At 45.5% G+C, this 15,382-nt stretch overlaps 1 pseudogene; it reads left to right on the forward strand.

Moving 5' to 3' along the window:
* Nucleotides 1-1,871: 1,871 nt before the first annotated feature.
* Nucleotides 1,872-15,382, forward strand: part of LOC147751529 (uncharacterized) — a 32,011-nt pseudogene continuing 18,500 nt past the window's right edge.

Here is a 15,382-nt window from a genome sequence, read left to right on the forward strand (position 1 = left end):
CCTCCATTTTGAAGGCAGTGACGCGGGTGGTTGCACCCCTAGAGAAGAAGATAGATCAGCTTCAGGCACAGTGCCAACCCCTCGGGCAAGGGGCAGACCTTTCGGGGCAAACGGACCCCATACCTCCGGGCCAACCATCAACGAGTACCACAGAACCCAAGAGGAAGCGCTCTGCGGACGCGGGGTGGACTCCGACGCATTCTCGCGCTTGAAAAAGGCTTTTTAGACGCAAAAACGACTGATACCTCTTCGACCTCAAAGGAGGCGCCGACTGGAGACTTGGGGGGGGGGGTCAGGACGATGCGGCCACCGTCAACCCAAACCTCGGAAGGGGATGGGGAACCAGAGCGTTCGTGGCTTCCCTTCCAGCCCACCCAAGAGTCAAGCTCCGAGCCCAGTTCAGACTTGCTGAACCCGGACGAGTTGCTCCACCCGTGCTCATCGCACTGGGTTCCCGCTCCCTAAGTGGCGGCATACATGGCGGCCAGACTTCGTGAGCCTTTGGACCAGGAGGTGCGTAGTTGTCTTCGGGCAGAGTGCCCTTGCCCCACCTTGGAGGGTAAGGTTACGGTTACCCCAGATATTGACCCCAAAATGTCCACCTTCCTCTCAAAGTTTGTGAAGGACCCCAAGAAGGGCATAGACCGATCTTGGAGGGCCTGCGAAGATAAACTTTTGGACATGGCGGGGCCTTTGGCAAAAATCTTAGACATGGCCGAAGACGCCAAGGCCTCGGGATCCCTGATTTCCCCAGAAACCCTTTCCGGTTGGGCGCAAAGGGCGATTATTTTCCTGGGGAATGCGAATGTAGCCATTTCTACGGAGAGGAGAGGATCTATTCTAATCAAGATAGACCCAAAGTTGGGGGAACTAGCCTCATCTGAGGCAGGTCCGATGGCGGAGGGTAACCTCTTCGGAGACCCGTTTGTCAAAGAACTGGGTAAATTTGTAAATACCTTTAATTCTCTGGACAAGGCCCAGACGTCCGTGAAACGGATCTTCACACCACGTGTTTTTGGTGCAGCCAGTCGAGGAAGGGGCCGCTCGTCTGGCAGACCCTATAACAAAGGGGAAACATCCTTTACAACGCAACTTTTACCACGCAGTGCCTTTACATCGCAACTTTTACAACGCAAACCATTACAACGCATTGCGCTGGGGGGGCGCTCTAGGATAGGGAATAGATTTAATTTACTATCCAACACCTTCCCTACTATCCACGGGGACTGGAGTTGGAATAGTAAATTAAACTATTCACTATCCAGCACCCCTCAACACTATGCGTTGTAAAGACATGCGTTGTAAAACTTGCGATGTAAAAGCATGCGTGGTAAAAGCATGCGTTGTAATGTCATACATCCATAACAAAGGCTCCTACAAGCAGGGCGACTCTCACAGGGGTCAATACCAGGATCATAAAAAGTTCGGGAACTTCTACCACACCACAGGTTATACCCGCCGCCGTGGTGGAAGAGGAAGAGGAGATGGCGGCTACAATAATCACAAAGGTGAGACTTCAAAATGTGAAGGGCCTGAAAGTGGGGGGCAGACTCCGGTTTTTTCTTCAGGCATGGTCTTCGCTCACCTCCGACGCCTGGGTCTTACAGACCGTCGGAGGGTTCCAAATAGAATACTCGGGACTCCCCATGGAGTCAGTTCGTCCTAGACCTATCGGATTCACGCCGGACCAATGCTCTCTGATAGACAAAGAGGTTGCGGATCTCCTACAGAAAGGGGCTATTGTGAAGACGGAGCTGCACCCGCGAGGTTTCCTCAGCAATCTTTTTCTTGTGGAGAAGCAGGACAGAGGCTATCGCCCAGTGATAACTCTCAAGGAATTCAATGACCGGCTTATCTACCGCCATTTCAAGATGGAGGGTATTCACCTCCTGTGGGATCTACTTCAGGAGGGGGACTGGATGGTCCGGCTGGACCTGAAGGATGCCTACCTTACGATTCCCATCTTCGCTCCCCACAGGCGTTTTCTTCAGTTTCAGTGGGGTCAACAGATTTACGAGTTTGCCTCCCTTCCTGTCGGACTGTCGTCCGCTCCGTGGTGTTTTACCAAGGTGCTGAAGCCGGTGGTGGAACGCTTGCGCACAGAGGGCATCCGTCTTATAATTTATCTGGACGACATGCCCCTCCTGAATCGATGCCCACAGAACTTGCTGGTCCACCTTCAAAGGGCGGTCAGCCTTCTGGAGTCCTTGGGGTTCATTGTGAACCAAGCCAAATTGGACCTTCTCCCACCGCGATGGATGCAGTTCCTGGGTTTTTTGATAGACTCAGTGGAAGCCACCTTGTACCTGCCTTCTCAGAAATTGTCCAGGATCAGGCACGAGTTGAGACGCACTCTGGCACGTCCGACGATCCTGTTACGGCACCTGGCCAGGGTTGTCGGTCTCTTATCGTCGTCCATTCAGGCGATATTCCCGGGGACCCTTCATTACCGGGCCCTTCAACGCCTCAAGATTTCCACCTCCGCAAGGGCCTTACCTACTCCCAGGTCGTCCCCCTCACGGAAGAGGCAAGGACGGAGCTTCGATGGTGGATCGAGCATATGGACGCTTGAAACGGTCGGGTGATCTTCGGTTCCAAGCCCGATTTGGTGATAGAATCCGACGCCAGCAGCCTGGGCTGGGGAGCGCGTTGAGGCGCTGTTTCTACAGGCGGAGTATGGTCATCCGCAGAGAAGGACCTTCACATCAACTGTCTGGAGTTGATGGCAGGTTCGTTTGCGGTGAGGTGTTGGACGAAAGACAGGATTCAGTGCTGTGTCCTTGTGAAGATGGACAATGTGGCGGCGGTGCGCTACATCAACCACCTGAGAGGAACCAGGTCCAGGGCTTTGTCCGACCTTGCCCGGACTCTATGGGAGTATTGCCTGTCCAACGAAATATCCCTGTCAGCGGAGCACCTTCCCGGCTCAGCCAACCGAGTGGCGGACTGGTGGTCTCGCCACTGGAGGGACGCCAGCCTATGGCAACTTCGCCCAGATGTGTTCGAGGCGATCGGGACCAGATGGGGTCCGTTTTCAGTGGACCTTTTTGCTTCCAGTCTGGACGCCCAGCTGGAGCGTTATTTCAGTTGGCGGCCGGACCCGGAAGCAACGGCGGTAGATGCGTTTCTGCAGGATTGGAGCAAAGAGAGGGGCTATGCGTTTCCCCCCTTTGCGATGATCATGAGAGTGTCAACTCAGGTGAGGAGACAGCAGGCGGATCTGGTGGTGATCACCCCGATCTGGAGATGGCAAGCCTGGTTTCCAGTTCTGATGGAACTTTCCTGGGATTTCCCAATCCCTCTACCCCACGTTCCAGATCTCCTCAGGAATCCTCAAGGGGATCCTCACCACCTCCTGACCACAGGCAGCCTGTGTCTGATGGCCTGCGGGTTACAGGCAACGTTGGCAAGTCCCAGGACTTTCGGAAGACGCTGCCACGCTGTTGGCCAAATCCTGGCAGACAGTAACAACAAGAGATACCGATCAGCATGGTCTCGGTGCAGTGGTTGGTGTCTGCGACTACAGATTGATCCAATGGGGGCAGACATTGTCCACGTCCTTAATTTCTTAGCCTCACTGGCGAAGGAAGGTTTGGTGTACAGGTCAATCAATACCTTTAGGTCGGCCATCTCAGCAGGTCATACCCCGCTGGATAACCACCCGATATGGGAACACCCACTGGTTTGCAAACTGCTGCGGGGGATTAGGTTATCAGTTCCTACGGAACCTCGCTATTCAGTTTTGTGGGATGTGAATAAAGTCCTTAACTTATTTCGGGAGTGGCCGTCCAATAAATACCTGTCGAGGAAACAGATTTCAGCTAAGTTGGCAATGTTGCTATGTCTGATTTCATGTCGCAGGGTCTCAGATGTGAGAGCCTTGGACCTTACAGGTCGTGTCTTGACCACGGATGGAGTTACCTTCCATATTTCCGGATGTACCAAGGGCGATTCCCGATCTATCTCGTATCCTGCATTCCCGGATGTCCCGAAGTTATGTGTGATTAGGGCGCTAAAGGCCTATGAAGTGGCAACAATTGATATACACCCACTGGGTGTCAAACAGCTGTTCATTGCTCTTACTAAACCACACGGGGCGGTTCATCCCCATCTATTGCGCGGTGGGTGCTTTGGGTTATAAAGGAAGCTGGCATAGATATTTCCCAGTTTGGAGCCCATTCTGTGAGAGGGGCAATGGCGTCTAAAGCTTTTTCCCTGGGGGCTCGTCTGGAAGACATTCTGAAAGCTGCAGACTGGTCTTCAGACTCCACCTTCAAAAGATTTTACTTTAAGCCAGTAGTGTCTCTGGCTTCATTAGTGGTGGATAAGCTTTGAACTAGCCTAATCAGAAGCCTCCGCTCCTGACATAGAATGAAAAATTTCCTAGCTAACGTTCAGGAAAGTTTCAATTCTTTTAAGCAGGCAGAGGCGAGGATTAGCCCACCCTGTCTTCATTCGAACCATCCCAGAATAGCTACGTTGGGACGGTAAGTAAAATCTTTATGATACAGTTTTTCCCTAATATGCTGTTGTAGGCTATGACGTTCTTATATCGATTGACTTGCTCAGTGATGCTACGATGTTCTTACGTTGATTGACTTGCACAGTGATGCTAACTGATTTGGTTGGAATTTCACTTCCTGGTGCCTTACTTAGTCTGCTTGTACCGTAGGTTCCGAGGCGGGCAAACAGGAATAACGGACGAAGGACTGTGGCAGTGTCGCAGGAAGATAGAGGAGGATAGAGTGCCAGCAGAGGAAGTTATGAGGAGCCCTGGCCTGGGATTGGACAGTGACCAGGACATTTTCTGTTTCCATTTTCCCTGATGCTCATGGGAAATGTAGTTTTGTTTAAGAATGTTGATACCTTTTAATGGCTGCTGGAGTACAATAAAGGAGAAAGTGACAGCCTAATCCTCGCCTCCGCCTCCTTAATAGAATTGAAACTTTCCTGTACGTTAGCTAGGAAATTTTTCATTACCACCAACTTCAAGTTGGTGGTAATGTGCAAATTTCTTGAAAAGTTCCTATTTTTGCATTTTTATAAGTGCCATGTGATGCACATACATGCCCTTAGGGCATGTATGTGCACCACATGTGCACCCATACTTATTTCAGGGGTGCAACAAGGTGTCCTTTGGACACCCCTGCACCCTTGAAATTATTCTCAATTTGCGATTCGCAAATTGCGAATCGCAAATTGAGAATAAATTCCCATTCCTTCCTATGGGCCAGGAGGCACATAGAAATGAATGGGAAAGTATTCCTTAATTGCGAATTCGCAATTTGCGAATTCGCAATTAAGGAATATCAAGAAATCGCTAAAAAATTGCAATTTTCTTGATACATACCAATTAGCGATACTGAATTCGCCATTACGGAATCGCTAATTGGTATCTTGATACATATGGCCCTCAGTAATTTACCGAATCTGTATTTAAGAATTCGGTAATTTACTGATTCCTTAAATTACCGATTCGGTAAATTACCGAATCCTTAGATTAGGCCCCTACATCTGAGAAGCCTAATACCGGTCGGTAACGGCCGAAATTCGGTAATTTCGGCCGTTACCGACCGGTATTAGGCTTCCTACATCTGGCCCCTAGAGACCTACAGATGTAACTCATAGCCAGGCAGTAAGTAAATAATTAGACAGTGCTGATGCTCAGTTTTATTACAAATGCATTTTTCTTGTATTTACCATTCTCAGCTAATAAACTAAGGAAGCAAGAGCAAAGTTTAATGTAAGTTGGACATGTGTTATACATTAATTTTACATTAGTTCACACTTGTTGCTTTTTACACACCGCATGATAATCATTATTCTTAAAATGCTGAAATGATTTTAAATTGCTAAGTGAAGGGTGTTGATTTATGTAAAAATTGTTACGGTTTTAACTAACAAAACAATAAAACTTATTAATATTACTACTTGGAGTGGCACGACAGCACAACCCCAAATACTGTATCCATCCCAATTGCTTATCTCTCAATGGAGATATTTAGGGCATTTTTGAGTTATGGTCTCATGGCCACCCACACAAGTGGGGTACCGTTCTTATCGAGGGAAAAAAGGGAACTCTGGGTGGGATTAAATCTGTGGTTCCCCTCAGATTCCAGGACTTTTTCATCACTAAATGTGAGGATGTTTTTGAGTTATTTTTTAGCAAGGTTTGATGTTCGCATTATGGTAAAAAGAAAGAGCAACGCAAATCACACACCAGTATACTCCCTGGTTGTTTTGTTTTAAAACATTTACAGGTTTTCTAGCTTTCTCTGGGTGCCGCCTGAGCTAGGGCCCAAATTCCACAGGTACCCACTGTCAAAAAAAAGAATCAGATTTAAGGGGAAGTTTTAAAAAATGTTCAAGTTTGCTAGGTTTCCCCAGATGCTGGCTGAGCTATGGCACAACATCCACAACTACCCATTATGCAAAAAAGGATCAATTTTCAGTGGATACATGTGATGTGTCCATGTTACATTTTTGGCTGTTTCAATGTTAAGTGAGGTAGCATTTTTATTGGGAGACTTAGGGGAATGCTGGGTAGAAGAAAGTTTGTGGCTCCCTACAAATTCCAGAACTTTCCATCACAGAAATTTGAGGAAAATGTGTTTTTGTAGTCAAAGTTTGAGGTTTCCAAGGGATTCTTGGTGAAAAACCATTAAGAGCCATGCAAGTCACCCCACACTGGACTCCCCCAGGTGTCTAATTTTCAAACATGTGCAAGTTTGCTAGGATTCCTTAGGTGCCAGCTGCACTTGGGCCCAAAATCCACAGCTAGTCTCTTTGCAAAAAAAACAGTCATTTTTCAGTGACAAAATGTGGTGTCTGTGTTTTCGTTTTTGGGCCCTTTCCCACTGCAGGCCCTAGGCTTATCCACACTAGTGAGCTACCATTTTTTGGGAAGACATGTGTGCATAAAGAATAATAGACCATTTGGTATTACCCTTTGGATTTTGCTGCATTTGTGCTTCCAGATGTACGCCACTTCATAGGAAAGAAGACATTTTGAAAAACACCATCTAAATCGTATGCTAGTGTGAGTACCCACAAATTCAGAGATGTACAAATTACCACTTCTCCTAAACTCCAAATCTTGGGCCCATTTCAGAAGTATGAATGTTTACTTGATACCCATTTAGCACGCTACATATTTAACCATATAAATTGATCTATACTCTATCCAATAAAACAAGCATTTGCAACGCTATCAGTCTTGCCTTTGGGACCGTCTAATTATTTAGCCATGCTGCATAGGCCAGCAGAGCCGTGGAAGAGTCAGTCATATGTCAGTCATATGTCAGGCTTAGTTATGTAAGGCTGACTGAGCTGGACGAAGTGTCAGTTATATATTAGACCACGCACTGACACTGTGCAGTACTACATCATTACTCCCACATGGTACTTAAGATACCCTAGACTGAAGTCGGCAGTTACAATGTGCTTTACAATGACTCTGACAATGGAATCTTGGAGAAGGGGCCACATGGTATGTGGTGGCTGCCCAGGTGTGTCTGCTTGCCAGTTTAGTCCACAGAATGATAACTGACAGGCTCACATTAAGCAAACTCAGCAAATCACAGACTTGAACATAAACCTATTGAATCACACACCTGAGCTTACTGAGCATAGACTTATCCATATTTGCATCACCATTGCTACTCAGAAAAGATCAACGGGGTGATTGCCTCCTGGAACGTTTTGCTTGATATTTGAAGGTCAGATGATTGCATGCTCTCTTTAATATTAATACAGTACCAATGCTAGGGTGACAAAAACATCCAATATGGAGGCAGGGCACTGTTCATGTGTACTATATAAATGGCGAAGAATAATGATGATAACAAATACCCACTAGATCTACGTTTTTTCTAGGAAAACGTATACATATGATGGTTGCTTGTCATGTGAAGGTGCTGTTTCAACTGCAAGTAAACTAATTTTCTTGTTAAGTACTGTTAGTAATATTGATGAACATTTGCTTGTGAGTTCAGAACACAGTCACATCCACTCTTCTCCTCATAACCACTCAATTTTCTGGTTACCAGCGGGACAGCCAATAGGGATAAAGGATTATTTGATTATAAAAGCTATGGACCCTTAAAGAATTAGGATTTATGGTGGAACAAATAATACTCAAACAAAAAAACATCCCCTGCGCAAGTGTGCCACCAGTGGCAAATGATCAGACGGTGTAGCCCCATTAGGAATAAACCTGGAAACAGACGTTATTAAACTACAAAAGACAGAAAAAGAACATGATGGAATAATCAAAGATCTTATGGCAAAAGTTGAGGATCATGAGAATAGATCCAGACGGAATAATCTAAGATTTCTTGGTATTCCGGAAAATTTTGAAGGAAATGATGCTAGAGGAGCAATGATTACTCTAATCAAAACGTCAATTCCGGAACTGGAGGCCTGGGATATGGATAGAGAGATTCAGCGCGTCCATCGCTTTCCTTTGACTCTATCAAAACATTCTCACAAAACACGGCAATATCCCAGGGCTATGCTGATTCACTTTGGGAACTTTCTTCTTAGGGAAACTATCTATGATCTTGCCAGACCCACAAACCAACGGGAATATAAAGAGTTCAAATTCTTTGTAAGGCCAGACTTTGCACACACCACCGTAGAGCGAAGGTGGAAAATGCATCAATTATTTGCATAATTCGAAAAAATCGGTGCTAAGGTATTCCTACAGAATCCGGCTCGGTTGAAAATCATATTTAAAGGTTCAATCAGAAGCTTTACTAGTGAAATACAAGCTGAAGAATACTTAAGAGAAATTTCAGCGATGGAGACCCAAAACTCGGGGAAATAACTAAACAACATATAAAGAGGTAGCAGAAAAAAACTGAACATAGGGCGGAGCATATTAAGAGTTCAAGTTTAAAAAATCCCATGCTCAAACAAAATGTTCCTCATGTATAAAGGTTGTGGTTAATTATAATCTTTCTATAACTGCCAGGGCCGCGGGGTGCGCTCTCGCGATCTGACCATACGGGCGCCCGCACCTAGGACCCGGAACCTAGGATGCCTCATGGGTTGGTAAGAGGGTGGTACGAGAAGCGGGAGGGGTCAGGGGGGATACGAGGGGCCAGGGAGGGGAAAGCGGGGGGGAAAAAACTTCATCACATCAGGATATAGAAGAAACTAAAGAAGCCAGTTTAACAAAAACAAAATGGGGGAGAGTGAAAATGAAACAGAAATGCCTATGCGGATAGTCTCGCTGAATGTTTGTGGATTAAATGATGGTAAAAAAAGAAGAGCTATGAGGGAATATTTAAGAACATTGCACGCTGAGCTGATCTACATATATAGAGGCTCCTCAAAAGGGACTTTTAGAACAGCTGGGATATCAAATAGTATCATATACGACGCAAGGAACAAAAACAAGAGGGGTAGCGATCTTAGCAAGGCATGGACGTGTGGTTGTAAATAGGCAAAAATCAGACCGCTATGGCAGATGGGTTTTGGTGGAGTGCCAGGTACAGAGCTTTAACTTCACACTATGCTCATTGTATGCCCCCACTGTAGACGACCCGGAGGTTATGGACTCTGTTAACTTAGAAATAGCCAACTGGCCTCTGCCATTAATAGTTTGCGGAGACTTAAATGTTATTGGCCTGAATGGTTTGTGGAAGAACGATCCGGGGAAATTCTCTGGTAGGAAGAAGAGAAGTCACAGAGCACTGATTCAATTGATGTGTGATAACGGTCTAGTAGATATATGGGAGTTGCAAAATAACTTAGGGAGCGGCAGTACATACTATTCTGCCCCCCATAAGGTCTTAGCAAGGCTCGACTATTTTCTGGTATCACCAGTAGTAGCATCCACTGCAAAGATTAGCATACTACCCCGGGTAATGTCCGATCATAACCCGCTTATCTTAGATATAACAACCGCTGCCCAACAAAAGAAGGTGACTAATTGGACATTTGAGAGAGCCCTGTTACAGGATTCAGAGTTTATCGCCCTGATGAAAGAATGGATGATACATTTTCTGGTACTAAACAAAGGCTCTGCTCCCCGGCAGTAGTGTGGGATACCCTGAAAGCAGGTATAAGGGGGGAGACAATCAGGTACTCAATTAGGCGGAATAAGGCAGAGAGGGAGGAAGTAGAAACGAGAATAAGGGCAGTTGCTAGACTAGAACACAAACTTAGTAGCGCAATCAGGGCAAATCAGGATATTGTTAGGATAACACATGAGCTTGCTATGGCTAAGGCAGCGATTGGGGAGCTATTTGTGTCTAAGGCAGCAGGGAGAAAGGATCAATATGAGTATAGTGAGCAGATAGGCCGCATGCTAGCTGTTCGAACAAGGCAGGCTGCTACTAAGGGGGATATTTCTGAGATTAGGACTGAGAACGGAAGTGTCGCAACAACACCCGAGAGTATATGTTCTAGTTTTCGGGACTACTACCAGAAGCTATATGAAGCTGACTATATGGCACCTAACGAGGATATAGATAGTTATCTTGGGAATGTCAGACTAGAGAAACTAACGACAGAGGACAGGGGAACCTTGGAGATGGCATTTAATAAAACAGAAATACAGAGGGCAATCCATGACTTACCATCTGGTAAAGCTGTAGGCCCAGACTCTATACCCTTGGAGTTTTATAAAACATTTTTAGCCGAGATAGAAGAAGAACTATATGAGATGGTTGTAAATATACAAAATGGCGCGATACCTCCGGAGTCATGGGGAGAGGCAACTATGATAGTTTTTCTGAAAAAAGATAAGCCCGCAACTAATCCTGGGTCTTATAGGCCGATAAGCTTAATGAACAGCGATGTGAAAATCTACTCAAAGATGCTGGCAAATAGGCTAGGAGCAGTAATTGGTAAGATCGTCTCTCCATGGCAGCACGGGTTTATCCCCGGGAGAGGAACAGCGGAGCATGTCAGAAGAGTGATCACCCTATTTGATGGCATGGCATCCTCACGAGACCCTATGGCGCTGATCCTTTTAGATGCTGAGAAGGCATTTGATAGAGTCTCGTGGGGATTCCTTTGGGCTGTACTTGAGAAGCTGAATCTGGGGGAGGGCTATGTGGGGGCTCTTAAAGCCTTATACCACAATCCAAGAATAAGGGTCAGAACCATGGGGGAGTTAAGTGGTATAATAGATATTGGACGAGGAACTAGGCAAGGGTGTCCCTGCTCCCCGCTACTTTTTGCTCTATATATAGATACATTCATTAGGAGGATAGAGCAGAACAGAAACATCTTGCCCATAGCATTAAACAAGCATGAAACTAAAATACTAGGATATGCGGATGACCTCGCCATAACATCAAGCGAACCAGTGTCAGCCTTAATAGAAATAGAACAGGAAGCGGCTGCATATGTAAGACTGTCTGGGTACAAACTAAACGCAAACAAGACCCAAGTAGTAATAAATCAGAAAATATCTTTAGCTGATCCAAGAGTGGTAGAGACAGCAGTATATTTGGGGGTTCGTATAACCTCAGATCTTTCTAAAATGGTGTCGAAGAATCTAAGCCCCATTATAGATAAGGCCAAAATTGATTTTGACAAACTGGACAACCTACACCTAACAACAATCGGTCACTGCAATGTTATTAAAATGGTGTTTATGCCAAAAGGTGCTGTACTTATTTAGGACTATACCGCTAATCTTTAACAACAACTGGTTCAGGGAGCTAGAGAAGGTGAAAAATAGATTTATTTGGGCTAAGGGCAAAACACGCCGCAGTCAAAACATTTTGTCACTCCCAAGAGAGAGAGGTGGGCTGGCGCTACCAGACTTTAAGACATATTATTGGGTAACGGTCCTGCAATACATCAGAGGTATGCTGGGGGGGAGTGTTATAGACAGATGGAGAGGTAGAGATGGTGTCCCAGACGTATATGAACTCGTAGTGAAGAACTCTAATCAATGGTTACTTACATATGAGGAGAGGAGTTATCACAAAAAAGTAAGGTTTAAGACCTTGATGGCCGCAAGGTCAGTCTGGTCTGGGATAAAGAGAAAATTAAAACTAGGGAGAATGAACTATTATACCCCTCTGTATGGGAACCCATCACTGCCGGAGGTATTTCATGACCCAGTTATGAGGGGTTGGGATGCATTAGGGGTCAAAACTATTGGGGACCTTATAGGGGTAACCGGTCTGATCTCTTTTGAGCAGGCACAACGCTTATACAACCTAGGGTGTAGAGACTTCTTTAAGTACCTACAAGTGAGGTCAGTTCTGTCAAAGAAACAGGGAGGAGACATGAATTTTCAAAGATTTGAACTGTTGGAATGTGTAAGGGATGAAGGGGGATCCTCCATCTCAAAACTATACGAAGAAATCTGTAAATATAAAAAGGATGATTGTGATAGAATGTATGAGAAGTGGAGAGTCAAACTAGGTCTAACAGGAAATGAGGCAGATAAGTCATTAAAACTGTCAAATTCGGTCTTAAGAGTGGCAAATTTACAATCTCAACAATATAAGACTATGTTTGAAGTTTATTACACTCCTCATAAAATAGCGCAGTGGGGGGGAAACCGCGGGGGCATCTGTCCGGGATGCCAATACACGCAAGCAGATACAATTCATATGTTTGCATCATGCCCCTCTCTGGATATATATAAAAAATCCTTGGAACAATTTTTCGCCGATTCTCTGGGGATGCATCTAACTTTGACAGATGAAGTTATGATTTTGGGTGTAGTGAGGGAGGGTGTAGATGTTCGCCACCATGAGTTTTTGTATTTAGCAATGACCCTCAGTAGACTATGCATAGCCACACTCTGGAAGGATCCTAACCCCCAACATTACAGCAATGGATTTCTCGTATACTGGCCATATACATTTTAGAAATGGCCCTATATGAAAAAAGAGGGAGGGGAAAAAAAGAGGCCGGACGGAGGATATGGGCCCCAATAATTGAATGGAAAAGGAGGCTGGGAGAGATTTAAGATGAAATGGGGGATAGTTTGACGCAATTAAGACTATATGATATTTCTTAAATGATTGTTTTCCATTATTTCTGAGATGAATTTTTTCTATTCTTTAACTCACTCTTCCCAGTCTAAAGCTCTATGTGTTTTTAAAAAATGCTTTATTGGCTTTAAACCTGATGATAATAATAATAATGCTCTCTGAACTGTAAGATGATTTTTTTTTGTGTTGTTTCTGTTTTTCTGACAATATATTATGAATTTGTAATTCTGATGTTGATGTAAAATAAAAATATTAAAAAAAAAAAAAGGAATAAAGGAAACAGAAATGCCATTTGAGTTAGCATGACGCGAGCACATGTGGAGATTAACAATGGAAGCTTTGGAAAAGTCTTGCATAGTGCATCCAACTAATGAGGGCACGTTCTCAGCGAGTGCAAACGTTTTTATTACATACTCTCTCTGCTTTATGGACTCCGTTGGACAATGAAACTAAATGCATTTCTGTGTGGTATTTCCAAAACTGATCTAGCGCAAATGTGCTCTCCTTTCACAGTGAAGTTTGACCAGAGCCAAGACACAATACAGCACGTGTATATATAAAGGTGTATTTGGAGGGGTTGAAAAACAAGATTTTGCCATCTCTCACATTTTAAATGACCAAATGTTGCTGTGAAAAAATGACAAATGGTAGATCAGACATGTCCCTTCCAAAGCCACCACCACTTGGGGACCAGTTCAGCTGGCGTGGGGATAAGGCAACAGCTGATAGAAAGGGTCTGTCCACGTTTTGGCAGCCACGATCCAGCTGTGACGACGGGGAGGGAGCATCAGGCGTACCAACCTCTGCGGAAGATCTCAGAAGATACCGAGGGGAAAGAGAGCAGGGCTCAGATGCAAAGCCGTCCAGGACAGCAGGAAAAGTCGGGCTTGAACCCTCTCCAGTAGCAGAGTCTGCCCCCTCCATGCATATCACAGGCCTACTTACCCTGTGGAAGGTGGGGGCACAAACAGGCAGCCCCAATGAGGGCCGTCGCCTTTGTCCTGTAATCATGGTGGCTCATCCTGCTGCACGGTGCTCAAACTCCCACAGACAAGGGTTACATTACTTCCTCCCCCACTACTCATGGTGGCACAGGCCATACCGCAAGCACTGAACCCAGAGCACAAGAGGAGCTTATACTCCACTTGCAGCTTTGCTTCCCAGGTTAATGCAACAAAGTTAAAGGCTGTACTGCAGTGCTATCCGAATCGTGGTTTACAGCATTACAAAGTAGTATTTCTTTTAATAAATATACAACTTCCACGTCACATCGTTGAAGGAGGCGTAGAGAGGAAGAGACAGCTGCAGCCCAAGAGAGGGAGTGAAGAGCAACTGTTTATAGAGATGTTGTTTTGGGAATGGCAGGAAGATTAAGTGCACTGGGAGCAGCAGCGAGGACAGAGGGAAAGACAAAGTAGTGCACTGAAGGAAAACATATGGCCCATAGTGAAAGGTTTCATGCAGCACGGTCAGTCTCCAGCATAGAACAGAAGGAGGGACTAATAACTGTATTCACCAGTGAAAAGCCAGCATTTCTGAAGGGCAGAAAGAGCAACTAATGAAAAAGATGGGCGTTTGTTGAAACCCATATCTGGATACTACATGTCTCTTCAAGACAGTGCATGCACTGCCTAGGTGAGACCTAAAAAGCAGTGCATTGACTTTACCACACATGGGTAGGACAAAGTCAAGATGTAGCCGATTACACTGTTTCTGCAGTCTGCAATCGAAGGCCTGCGGTCAGTAGTTTTCTTGGGTCACTCAGGGTGGCACAAACACTGCTGTAAGTCCTGGGGACCCCTTTACCACTAATGCCATGGCTACCACTGGTACCATATACTAGGGACTTAAAAGGGGGGGTAAAGTCCTTGTAAATTGGGGTTGGCAATTACACTCGTCAGTTCTAGGTAGAGAGCACTGACACTGGGGCTTGATTAGCAGTCTTCCGTGCACTCCCAGAGTCAACAAGTGTTGGACTTGGCCCTTTTTGGCAGGTTCACCCCTGAACTTTATGCCTTAAGCTCTGACATGGTGTGAGTGATTTTAGGCCTCGGGGCACTTTAACACTGTTGATGATGATGATTGATGATTGGCAATTTATACCGCGCAACTTAGCCCAAGGGCATCAAGGCGCACAGACTAAACAGATCGTCTCAAATTCACTGAGAACACATCTAAGAATACGCCTGACAGAAAAACCAAGTTTTCAATTCTTTGCGGAAACGCGCCAGAGAGGGTAATCCCACCAATTCAGGTGGGAGAGAGTTCCAAAGCTTCGGAACTACGGTGACAAAGGCTTTCCCTCCCCATCTTGTGGCCCAGTGTAAAGTGCGTGTGCTCTGTGTTACATTTAGTGAGATTGGCCTGCCCTCCAATAGGAATGCATGGGGGATTCCCTTGTGGGTCAGTGG

The sequence above is a fragment of the Lissotriton vulgaris genome, chromosome 1_1 (assembly GCF_964263255.1).
Source record: "Lissotriton vulgaris chromosome 1_1, aLisVul1.2, whole genome shotgun sequence".
Classification (NCBI taxonomy): Eukaryota; Metazoa; Chordata; class Amphibia; order Caudata; family Salamandridae; genus Lissotriton; species Lissotriton vulgaris.